General features: G+C 41.2%; 1 pseudogene; it reads left to right on the plus strand.

Annotated features, from left to right (window-relative positions):
* Positions 1-1,507: 1,507 nt before the first annotated feature.
* Positions 1,508-2,148, plus strand: LOC110259655 (ADP-sugar pyrophosphatase pseudogene; annotated as a pseudogene).
* Positions 2,149-13,589: the final 11,441 nt, after the last annotated feature.

Here is a 13,589-nt window from a genome sequence, read left to right on the forward strand (position 1 = left end):
CTGTGTCTAAGACACTGTTTGTTTAACCATTGTAATCTAGTGATGTAAATACCACCATTATCCCTATTTTACAGATTTTGAAACTGGAGCACAGAAAAATTAAGTAACATGCTCAAGGTCATACAGTTAGTATGTGCAGAACTGCGATTCAAACTGTGACAATCTGACTCCAGTCCGTTCTCTGTGTAAAATCTGGCATCATCAGAATGCTGAGACTTAAACGAGAAAATCGACTTCGAATGAATAACATTGTTTACATGCAAAGCATCTTAATGCTAGAATGTCTTCCCGTCTAGAAGCAAGAGAGAGAAACAGAGCTGGCTGAAGCCCCTGGGGGTCAGACTCTCAATTTTGGAGCCAAATAAAAACTGCTTGGGTTTCCAGGGGGAAAAAAATCCTCATCTAATTAGTTAGCAAGTACAAACGAAGTCCAAACACCTGCTACTGTTTTTCTTTCACTGCTGCCAGGTGCTCCATGAGCGGCCTTGGATCAATAAGTAATCATGATGGAAGCTGAGTAAAACTAATTACATAACTTTAACTCATTAATTTCTTTCCATTAAAATGCCCCATAAAACCGGGATCTTTTAAAAGCTGCTCTCGAAAAGGGAGACTATAGGACTAAAGCCTTTTTCACATTTGACTCAGCTGTGAGATATCTTCTCCATGGTGTGAATTGTCTCATCTCAGTAGTATTAACTCTTGTAAGTATCTACGGAGTTATTCACCCATTCATTCCACTAAGCGTGTTAAGTACCTTCTGGGTACCCAGTAATGTCTGAGGCCCTGGGATGATGGTGGTGAGTATGCAGATGAAAATCCTGGCCCTCATGGTGCTGGCACTCCAGTGGGTGCTATAATTCCCCAGGTGCACAGTTGAAAAAGTCTGAATTTCTCCCAGTTCCTGTCCCCAGACATAGCCAAGGGAGGGACACTGTGGCTAAAGGCTGCCTGGCAGAGGTGACCATATATCTTCTGGGAGATAAAGATATTTCATTGCTGTGAGCCCAGGATTGCAGTTGAATAAACCATGCACTCTGAATTTTTGAACACACTTAATTCTCACAACAACCTGAGATCTAAAAGAAGTAGCATCACATCTCCTGAGACTGCTGCCTTCTTTTCTTTTGTCTCCCTTCCCAAAGGTGTACCCTTCCCTTCACTTCATATCTTGGACATAAACTTCTTGCTTGAGGTCTGTAAAGACTAACTAGTTTGGGAATGGAAAACCTGAGTTCCCATTATGGCTCAATGGGTAAAGGAACTTATGTTGTATCTATGAGGATGCAGGTTCAATCCCTGGCCTTGCTCAGTGGGTTAAGGATCCAGTGTTGCTGCAAGTTGTGGTGTAGGTCACAGATGTGGCTCAGATCTTGCATTGCTGTGACTGTGGCCTAGCCCTCAGCTGCAGCTCTGATTCAACCCCTAGCTTAGGAACTTCCATGTGCCAAAGGTGTGGCCATCGGGAAAAAAAAAAGAAAGGAAAAAAAAGCAAGCAAGCAAGTAAATGGAAAACCAAGAACCAATAGAGTCTTCTCAAACTGCCAAAGAGTCTGTTATTTTGGAGGATTAATTTCAGAAGGAAAAAAATGGGTCAAGCTTGAGAAAAAACTTACGTGGATTCTGCTGAGAAAACAGGAGCTTGGGAAATTGTGACTCATTCAACTGGGAAAGGACAGTGGCAGTTTTTGCTGAACTGCAAAGAACTCTTCTAAGCACATTATCCTGGTGGAGCAGTTCCAACCACCAATGGGAGGCTTCTACCTAGATTCTCTGCAGGTGTCATGGATGGTAAGGAAAGCCTGGAGGCACCTGATCTTTGGGAGCGTGAGTAAGAGACTGGCTTTAAAGTTGATGTTGCTGAATGTTCTCCCATTGAACATCTGCGTCCAGGCTTGTCAAAGTGTACCACACATATTATGATGGTAACTATTAATGGAGATGATGCTGAAAGTGTAAGACATAAGCCAAAGCCAGCGGCTATAGAATCGCAGAAGTCATTTCTCTACCAAAGAACCACCTGCTGAACAGACTTGACACTCCAGTGGCTAAGAACATTTGAGAGTGGAGACCGGAGTCATGTCCTGGGCTCTGGCACTGAGACATGCATACGTGGAGCCGTCTGAAGTGCCCTTTCTGAAACTATAAGGCCAAAGGATAGTGGCCTTATAGCCTTATAAATGAGACCACCAGGTCTTCTTCACCAAGACTTTGTATTCTGCTTAGTTTTATATAGATTTCACTTTATTTTTGTGTGTGTGTGTTTTTAGGGCTGTACCCACAGCATGTGGAAGTTCCCAGGCTAGAGGTCAAATCAGAACTTTAGTTTCCAGCCTAAGCCACAGCCACAGCAACACAGGATCCAAGCTGTGTCTGCGGCCTACACCACAGCTCACAACAATGCCGGATGCTTAACCCACTGAGTGAGGCCAGGAATGGAACCTGTATCTTCATGGATACTAGTCAGTTTCATTACCACTGAGCCACAATGGGAATCCAGTTTCATGTAGATTTTTTAATTTTTTAAAAAATTTTTTGGTCTTTTTGTCTTTTTAGGGCTGCATCCACGGCATATAGAGGTTCCCAGGCTAGGGGTCCAATTGGAGCCATTGGCCTATGCAGAGCTGATCCCTACAGCAACGGGGGATCTGAGCTGCATCTGCGACCTACACCACAGCTCAAGGCAATGCCGGATCCCTAACCCACTGAGTGAGGCCAGGGATGGAACCTGTGTCCCCATGGATGCTAGTTGGTTTGGCTTACCACTGAGCCATGATGGAAACTCCTCATGTAGATTTTTAAACAAGTTTTTTCATAAACTAAAAGCTATATAGAATGGAAATAAATAAATAAATAGCCGATGCACTTACTTCCACGTATTAATTTCTCTGAAGTTGAGGGGTGTTTTAGAAGCCAAGGTCTCTCCAAAGTTCTGTCAGCAGGGCAGTGTGGTGATGGATAAATTGCCCACAATATCATGCCTGGGCATGCATGTTCAGGTTTTCAGCATTTCACTTGAGTTATAAGCATTTTTGATACTGCATGTGTTGTTCTATTTGTTGTTTATAATGTTTTCCTGCTTCTTGTTTGAAACCTGTTGACACCTGCTGGTAAGATTGTGTTGCGGGATGGGTGCCAGTGGCATGGAAGAAAATTTCCTGATAGAGCTGGGGGAGTCATGAGTAGTGGAGTGCTTCTTTGGGAAATGCTGCTCGTCTAATCCTATTGATGGAACAGAGGGTGGTTTAGTATGGAAAAATCCACAGGTTTAAGAAAGCATGGTTGAATTGGTAGATTTATATTTCCTTTTCTTAGTCCAAGATCAAGAGTATCTTGGACTAGGAGTTCCCTGTTGGCCTAGGGGTTAAGGATCCAACATCATCACTTCTGTGGCACATGTTTGATTCCTAGCTCAGGAACTTTTGTGTGCCACAGGTGCAGCCAAATAAAAAGGGCACATTGGGCTTGATAAGATACAGAATTTCTCAGCTGAGAAAGCTGAGACACAATAATGTGAATTCACTTGCTCCAAACACCATAGCTAGCAAGTGGCAGAGCCAGGATTTTATCCCGAGTCTAAACACTCAGTTAACCATCATACTACATTCTTCTTAGTGTGCATGCAGTTCACTGAGGAAGGTTATTCAGCCTAATTTGCTCAATTAGCCAACCAGCTGATTCATCAAGTGCCCCATACACTGGAGACAGGTCCAGGGGTAAGAAAGAACTCAGGGCACATGCCTTAATAGCTCTTAATCACGTAACAACGGGAATAACTGTAAAGCTGTAACTGTGTGGCAATGAAGAATTATACAGTGCTATTAAAATGAAATGAAGGGTCCTTTTATTAGCTGGGGTATCAGAGGAGGCTTGAGCTAAAAGTAAGTAGGCAAGGAGGATGAGGGGAGTGTCTCAGAAAGGGGAAATGGCCTGTGAAAAAGCCATTGTGGTGAGAAAGGCATTAGCACCTTCCCAGACAAGAAAGAACCCAGAGTGTGGCTGCAGTGTGTGTGTGTGTGTATGTGTGTGTGTGTGTGTGTGTGTGTGTGTGTATAAAACTGGATCACTATGCTGCACAGCAGAAATTGACAAAAAACTGTAGATTAACTATACTCTAATAAAAAATTCACAGTAAAAAACCCCTAAATTTCGACATGGTGATATGGTTGTCTCAGTCTTTGGGGGCTGCTATAACAAAATACCACAGCTAGGTCACTTACAAACAGCAGAAATTTCTTTCTCACTGTGCTGGGTGCTGGAAGTCCAAGATCAGCATGCAGACACGGTCAGCTGAGGGACCTTTTCCCCGTTGCAGACTTCTTATATCCTCACCTGTCAAAAGGAAGCTCTGTGGGATATTTTCCATTAATGCACTAATCCCTTTCTTGAGGGTCCCACCCTCAGAACCTAATCACCCCCCCAGAGGCCCAAACTACTATCACTACTTCTCAGGGTTAGAGATACAGACATTCAGACCACAGCAATAGTTCTCTAGATTTATAAATTATTATATATAAACAGATAGTTGAAACAAAGCTTATTTGCCTATACGTAAACATGTGGCCTAGAGAGATGTATGCAATGGAATGAGATCATACATATTAATTATACCACCCTCAATGAATTCAAAGATGCATTTTTGTTCACTGAAATTAGAGTCTATCTTAGAACTGAAGCATGTCACATATTAATTGTCAGCATTTTTTTTCTTTCTTGGTGATACCTAATAACCTTATCATTGAACCTTACAAATGCAATGAAGTAAAGGCTACAGGTTCCTGGAAAGAGACTAAGATAGGTATGGGGGCTTGTACAATCTATTGAGGGTGATCTTTCACAAAAGCCTGTAAGAGAGGGAGTGAAGCAGGGGAGGAAAAGGGACAGAGCCAGGCAAAGTCTTAGGTCAGGACTAGCCTCTGGTTGACCTACAAGAAGAGGGCTCTGAAGCATAAGCCTTACCATAGTTTTACTCCCAAATTAGTCATTGACTATGGGTTGCCTCACCACCTCCTGGGCAAAGGGGAAAGGGCTCCCATCACCGAGGATAATTTTTAGGACAAGGCAGGCAGCTAGGAGCCATTATCAGTCAATACCCACACAACTGGGGTTTGGGGGCCTCCAGTTGTTGTAGGGGATCTGAGGGACATTACAGCATCCACTATAGGATTCCCACTCAGCCTCACGGTTCATAGGGCCCACAAAGTAAAAACCAGCTACTCTCAAGGAGAATAATCATTATCCTGTTACCATGTTATCTACAAGTCTTCAGCATACCCTTAAATTAGACTTATGATCGAGGGTCCTAAGGCTGTTTCTTCCAAGGCTCCCAAGGACTGGGCAACCAAACGCTGTTAGAGGCCACACATGCCACAGACACGGAGCTCTTCTGATCTCTGTGTGATAGATCTAACTCCCAAAGGACTCCAAGGATGCCTAATATTTGGGGGGAGGGTGGAGTAACCCAGGGGTGAAACCATAAATTAGGTGGGTATATCTTCTCTGTCCCCTGCCCCACCTTTCTAGAATCATGTACCCCATCCTAGCATTCTTTTCTCTTACCCTCTTCACCACCACTCTTCTTCTACCCGATCTCAAACTCTGAACTGTTCTCAGGGTGTTTCTTTCTCCCCTATTCCCAAAGAACTTACTTAAAAAACATTAGGGAGTTGATGTATTATCACCTGGGTATGTCTGCATTTTAAAGACCACTGAGATGAGGAGTTTGGGGTTAAAGTATACACAGTACTATATATAAAACACATAAGCAACAAGGACCTACTATATAGCACAGGGAACTATTATTTAATATCTTGTAATAACCTATAATGGAAGAGAATGTAACAAATAATATATATATTATTATATAACTGAATCATAGCGCTGTAGATCTGAAATTAACACATCGTAAATCAACTATATTTCAATAAAAATTAAAAAAAAATAAAGACTACTAGGAGAGGCTACCATTTACCATAAGGAAATGAATAACTATGGGTATAATTTAAGGCATCTGTAATCCTTTCTTTTTTTCTTTCTTTCTTTAATTTAAAAAATTTTTTATTGTTGGCATCTGTAATCCTTTAAACCATTCAATAAGGACGAGCTCCTCATGCAAACTATGCACATGAGGTAACTGAAAAAGAAAACAGAAAAGTTGGAAAAAAATCTAATTCTGTTCTCATCAATCTAAGCTGTTAGTCTTAGCTAATTCTCCCTCTCCCTTGCTGTATTTTGGCTTTCTCTGCACAAAGGAACAGCTGGGTGAGCATTCCTATGCTCTGTCAAGGGTACAGACAAGGTTGGGATAATTCCAATGTATGAATTTTCCTCACTGCAGTGATAACAACAGGAAAGACAATGACACAACCAACAGTTACTATTTTCTAGATGTCAGGTCCTTACAATCCCCAAGCCTTGTTAAAAAAGTTGTCAATGGATTTTCTGGTGAATAAGAGCTAAATCTCAATCTTGGGAATCCTTTTTTTTAACCTGGATCAGCTTGGGTACACATTAAAGCTGACCTAGAAATTAATGCTAAAATGATGAGAAAAATAAAACAAACAAACTTGGATTTCCCTGGTGGCCTAGTGGGTTAAGGACCCGGCATTGTCACTGTTGTGGCTCAGGTTTGGTCCCTGGCCTGGGAACTTCTGCATGCCTTGGGTACGGCCCAAACAAACAAACAAACAAAAAAACAGACAAAAATTGACTAATGCATTCTTTCATAAACTTAAGACTTAGCATGGGTGGGACTCTGGAGAAAACAGCACAAGATCCTAAGGATATGCAGCTGAAAGGAGACTTAGAGACCACACAAGTTCAACTTTCTCATCATACAGGTGAAAAAAATCCTATGGTAGGTAAATTGTTCAAAGCCGCAGAGTTTCAAGATGATTTGCTGGTGTGTGTGTGTGTGTGCGTGTCACGTGGTTATAAAATGCAGGTGCCAATGAGGACTTTGCTATGTTTAAGTCAAGGTATCTTGACTTAATATGGAAAAACGTATTTAATGATAGCTGTAGTTCAATGAAACTAGGAACTAATAAGGATTAATATTGGAGAAGGCCTAGAGTTCCTGTTCATGGCTTAGTGGTAACCAACCTGACTAGTATCCATGAGGACGCAGGTTCCATCCCTGGTCTTGCTCAGTAGGTTAAGGATCCGGCCTTACGTGAGCTGTGATGTATGTAGGTTGCAGATGTGGCTCGGATCTGGCGTAGCTGTGGCTGTGATGTAGGCCAGCAGCTGCAGCTCCGATTTGACCCGTAGGCTGGGAACTTCCATATGTCTCAGGTAGGGCCCTAAAAAGACAAAAAAAACCGACCAAACAGACAAACACTGACTTTCTAAATAGTGAGTATTTATTTGCACAAACTAGATTATCAATCATTCTGAACTTGTTCTTGAGTAGTCCAAACACTACATCATGGGGGTGTGAGAAGGCCAAACACTATCTCATGGTGATGTGTTCCCAATGGTGGGGGCCTATGAGTAGGGCGCACATCCAATGGAACATCTTGGCAGAAAATGTGGGAAGAGGAATTTTTATGTCAAAACTGTTCTTATTTGGAATGTGTGTTTTTAGGGCAGCTCCTTTGGCATGTGGAAGTTCCCAGGCTAGGGGCTGAATCAGAGCGGCAGCTGCTGGCCTATGCCACACCCACAGCCATGCCAGATCCAAGCCTCATCTGCAAACTACACCACAGCTTATAGCAATGCCAGATCCTTAACCTACTGAGCGAGGCCAGGGATCGAGCCCATGTCCTCGTGGATCCTAGTCGGGTTTGTGACCACTGAGCCACAATTGGAACTCCCAAAATTGGTTTTTTGTTTGTTCCTTTGTTTGTTTTTGTCTTTTTTAGGCATATGGAGGTTCCCAGGCCAGGGGTCAAATCAGAGCTGTAGCTGGTGGCCTATACCAGAGCCGCAACAACACCAGACTTGAGCCATGTCTACGAACTACACCACTGAGCAAGGCTGGGGATTGAACCTGCATCCTCATGGATGCTAATCAGATTCGTTTCTGCTGAGCCACGACGGGAACTCCTGTTCTTTTTTAAAATTGAGGTATAGTCGATTTACCATGTTGTGTTAATTTCTGCTGTACAGCAAAGTGAATTCAGTTATACATATATACACTATCTTTTTTCTATTCTTTTCCATTATAGTTTATCTCAGGATAGTGAATAGTTCCCTGTGCTGTATAGTATAGCCTTGTTTATCCATCCTATGTACTAGTTAGCATCTGCTAACCCCAAACTCCCAGTCCACCCCTCCCCCTCCGTTTAGCAACTGGAAATCTGTTCTCTATGTTGGTGAATCTGTTTCTGTTTCATAGATATTTCATTTGTGTTATATTTTAGATTCCACATATAAGTGATATCATATGACATTTTTCTTTGTTTGACTTACTTCACTTAGTATGATACTCTCTAGGTCCATCAATGTTGCTGAAAATAGCATTATTTCGTGCCTTTTTTTCCTACAGCTGAGTAGTATTTCATTGTGTGTGTGTGTGTGTGTGTGCATACGCCTGCCACACTTTCTTTTTTCATCCATCTGTTGATCAACACTTAGGTTGTTTAAAACTGTTCTTTACTATTCTAAAAAGGCAGAGCCTGACTCTCTATTTCTCTAGTATTTCTTATCTGTCCCAAATTAGTCTATAAAGAATTTATGAAAGAGAGTGTGCAATCCATGAGTAACCTATGAAGGTTAATTTTTGGCCCTACTCTATTCTACTGTGGTTAAATACTGTCACTTTCTGAAAAGCACTGAAACACTGAATATTTGAAAAACTCCAGTCTCTTTGGATGTCCTTAGGATGAAAAATCTTTATTGTATATGGTACTAGAGACTGTTGGAGGATACAAAAGAACTTAAATAAATCAGTTTGTTTGTTCATAGAAATTATATTCTAGTTGGAACAGTAGAAATAAAGACATAATCATTCTTATTCTCATCATCACTGGAACACTTGCTGGAGACAGGTCCCGTACAAAATAGTTCATGTATATTGCTCCATTTAATACTCACAAATACCTTTTAGAGGTATGGCCTGGTTTATAGATGACAAAACTCAGCCCTAGAGAAGTCTCTGCTTGGCTGTGGCCGAGTCATAACTGCAAATCCAGGTTTATCTGACTTTAGAACCTGTGATTTCTTCCATCACTGCAAACTACCCTCCCAGGAAGGCTTGGAAGCAAAACATGGTGATTTATTGCCTACCTGATTAATAGGGACAGAACTGGCTCCAACTTGGAGCAGATTTGCTCTCGGCTGTGGCTGCTATTTATCATGCCTGGCTTTGAACTCAGTAGACCAAGTTCTCACCCTCATAATGTGATTTGTGTGGAAGCTGATTGTAGACTTGTAAAGTCTATAGAAGCCATGCAGCCTGTGACTTGTTATTATATGTGTTAAAGACAAGCTAGAGGATAATGTAGACAGCTTTGCTCCTAGTTTGTAGATTATGAATGTGATAAGTATGTTATCTTTCCCCCTTGCAACCCTGCATGTCTAGGTAGCAATAGAAATGTCTTCCTGGTCTTAGCTGAAATCTTAGAGTTTTCTGTATGAGTCTTGGCAGAAGTCAAGCTGCCATTACTCCATCCAATAGTTATCAACCTTCTATAAGTGCTTGATAATGTCCTTGGTAATGGATGCACAAGGATGGAAAGACACACAACCTTTGTCTTAGGAAGCTAAGTCTTAGTGGAGACAGATGCAGGTTTACCAGATTTAGCAGATAAAAAATGCGGGACACCCAGTTAAGTATTGCATGGGACAGAAGTTCCCTGGTGGCCTACCAGTTAAGGATTCAGCATTGTCACTGCTGTGGCTTGGGTTTGTTCTCTGTCTCGGGAACTTTTGCATACCATGGGCGCAACCAAAAAAAAATTGCATGGGACATACTTACACTAAAAAAGTATTCTTTGTTTACCTGAAATTTGAATTTTTACTAGGTACTGTGCATTTTATCTGGTACCCTAGGTACACTGCAGATATCACAATCCACTACACCCCTCAAAAGACGTTGGTTCTAATGGCTGTGCACACGTGGCTTCATAGATACATGAAAGAAGAAATGCTCCCCCATGTCTGGGACAGCCAAGGGAAGCTTCACATGATTGTGTGGGCCAATTTGAAGGAAGGGTGGGTTTTCTGGGTGATCTTAAGATTTGACAGGCAGAGATGTAGGGAGGAAACTGGAGATGTGGGAAAGAGTATAGAGTTTGAGATAAGCCTGGGTCCATGGGCAGTGGGAGGAGGGCAAATGTGACCATGAGGGCCAGATCATGAAGAGCTTTGGCAGAAAGAGGAATGATTCACAACTTCATTCTGCCATCAATAGGAAACCATCCCATCTCTAATATTTTTTTCACACAATCAGACTTCAGCTATATTTTTACAAAATGTCAGCCAGGAACCAATATGACCATGAGAGGTAATTTCAAGTAGTAATTTCTGATGATTTGGGGGTAGTTTGGGGAATGCAGCATTAAATAGTCTTGCATGGAGAATCGTGCAGGGAGAATGTTAATTCTTTTTTGTCAAATTAAAATTCTTCATTTTATTTTTAGAGGTATACTTACAAAAATGCATAGGCTTTATTTTTGAGAGTTTTAGGTTTGACATTGAGCAGAAGGTACAGAGAGTTTCCATATATTCCCTTTTGATTCCTTTTTTATTTTCTTTCAATACTGATTATCCAAGAATATAGTCTTTTTCTTTCTGTGCTTAAGGCATGCAGAAGTTCCTAGGCCAGGGATCAAACCTGCACCATAGCAGAGACTGGATCCACAGCCATGGCAACACTGGATCCCTAACCACTAGGCCACCAGGGAATTCCAAGAAGAAAGCCTTAATTTGATGCTATTCTATCTTTAACACCTCTCTAATAGTTATTCATCCTGTTGGAAGAGAGAGAGAAAAGAGAAGAGGAGAGGGGAGGGGAGGGGAGGCATTCAGGCTTTGAGTCTTTGACAAGCCACATCCCACGTTTCGTCACTGAATGATTTTGTTTCAATATATTTGCTTACCAAGTCTTCTTTTACTTCTGAGAACAGTACTAGTCTTCTATTTAAGGTATGTTGACATCAACAGAGGAATAGATAGAGTAGATGTGGTACATATATACTATGGAAAACTACTCAGCCATAAAAAATGAAATCATGCCATTTGCAGTAACATGGATGAACCTAGAGATTATCATGCTAAGTGAGTAAGTCGGACAGAGAAGGACAAATACCATATGATACCGTTGATACGTGTAATCTAAAAAAATGATACAAATGAACTCATTTACAAAACAGAAAGAGACTCACAGACATAGAAAACAAACTTATGGTTACCAAACGGGAAAGGGGGGGAGGGATAAATTAGGAGTTTGGGATTAAAACATATACACTATTGGAATTCCCATCGTGGCTCAGTGGATAACAAACCCGACTAGTAACCATGAGGTTATGAGTTCAATCCCTGACCTCGCTGAGTGGGTTCAGGATCTGGGGTTGCCATGAGCTGTGGTGTAGGTTGTAGATGCAGCTTGGATCCCGCTTTGCTGTGGCTGTGGTGGAGGCTGGCGGTTACAGCTCCAATTTGACCCCTAGCCTAGGAACCTCCACATGCCGCAGATGTGGCCCTAAAAAAAAAAAAAAAAAAAAATACACACACACACACACACACTATTATGTTATAAAATAGATAACCAACAAGACTTACTGTATAGTACAGGGAACTATACTTGATCTTATAATTACCTATAATGGAAGAGACTAAAATGTGTATATATATATATGCAACTGAATCTCTTTGCTGTACACTCAAAACTAACACACTGTAAATAAACTATGCTTCAATAACATTTTTTATGAAGGTGTGTTGATAAAAATTTGTTTTAAAAGAAAAATATTCATATATAACAAGTGAATAGTATATGATATATTCTATTCAAGAATATATACAATAGATGAAGTATATGATAATAAAAGTGGCAGGAAAATGGTTAAAGCTTGGAAAATTCAGGGCTCAGGAATTCTGGCTGAGGTTGCAGTCCTACCTGGTGGCAAGTTCCCACCCAGGCTTTTCAGCACTGATGGAGGAGTTTTCTGGAGAAAAGCCCCATTGTTTTTAGGAGAATGAATAAGCTCACCTTGGGGAACAATGGCTTTATAGAAATCCAGTATAGCTGGCACTTCATATTCCTGGCTTCTGCATCCACAGATGGAACCAGTTGCAGATTGAAAATATTAAAAAAAAATTCCAGAAAGTCCCAAAAAACAAAACTTGAATTTGCCACATGGAGGCAACTATTTACATTGCATTTACATTGTACTTACACCTATTTACATGATACTCATATTGTTTTAGGTATTACAAGTAATCAGAGATGATTTAGAGTATCCAGGAGGATGTTATACACAGATTCTAGGTTATACACAGATTCTATACCATATATTTGAGCATCCACAGATTTTTGTATCCAAAGTAGGTGCTGGAATTAATCTTCCATTGATACCAAGGATTAAATGAGATAGTATATGAAATTCACCAGCCTCATTATTGCTAAAAAGAGTTCCAAATTGTTTTTGCCATTCTTCTTTGGTTCTAATGCCTCACCAATGTTTTTAATCAGTTTTTTGATGGACTTTATCAGTGGTGCTCAAATGTAAGTGTGTATCCGAATAATCTGGATTCCTCCCATGACTTTCCCCAACCCACATCACTTCTGATTTGGGGTGACTGCAGGTGGGGGGTATCTGAGAATATGCATTTCCAACAAGTTCCCAGGTTATGCTCTTGGTCCCAGAACCTCCCTTTGAGAATCCCTCTATGAGATCATCCCTAACAGAAATAAAACCCTTATGGCAATGCTTTCAGTCATGACTTGCCAGAACCCATGGTGAGAAATATATTTTACATTGTGACCCTAGTATAAACATACATATGCCTGTGTTTCATGAAATAATACTTATCATTACTGCAGTAAATGCACTCCAATATTTTATGTTTTAAGAAAGTGCTGGAGTTCCCATTGTGGCGCAGTCGTTAACGAATCCGACTAGGAACCATGAGGTTGCCGGTTCGGTCCCTGCGCTTGCTCAGTGGGTTAACGATCCGGCGTTGCCGTGAGCTGTGGTGTAGGTTGCAGACGCGGCTCGGATCCCGCGTTGCTGTGGCTCTGGCGTAGGCTGGCGGCTACAGCTCCGATTCGACCCCTAGCCTGGGAACCTCCATATGCCGCGGGAGCGGCCCAAGAAATAGCAAAAAAAAAGAAAAAAAAAAAAAAAAAAGAAAGTGTTGACCCACTATAGTGCATTTTATGGGTTCTATCTCAGTTAGCAAACACTGTTAGTGCTTGATAAATAAATACTGCCTTGGTGAAAATGCACAATTCAGCATTAGACAACATGGCCAAAAAGGAAGTGATCTCATTTTCTATTCCTTTCAAAATAGAAAGGCCACCATCGAAGTGCAGACCCTCCTTCTACTCGTAGGCAAGAGAAATCATGTTGAGATCTTGATTGCTCAAAGCAAGATGAAGACGACTTCGGTTTCCAGGGAATTCTCTGGGACTCTGACATGTA

This window comes from Sus scrofa, chromosome 1, assembly GCF_054392235.1.
Source record: "Sus scrofa isolate SSC_HxYL_T2T_F1_AM1 chromosome 1, Sscrofa_HxYL_maternal_Yorkshire_Landrace_v2.0, whole genome shotgun sequence".
NCBI lineage: Eukaryota > Metazoa > Chordata > Mammalia > Artiodactyla > Suidae > Sus > Sus scrofa.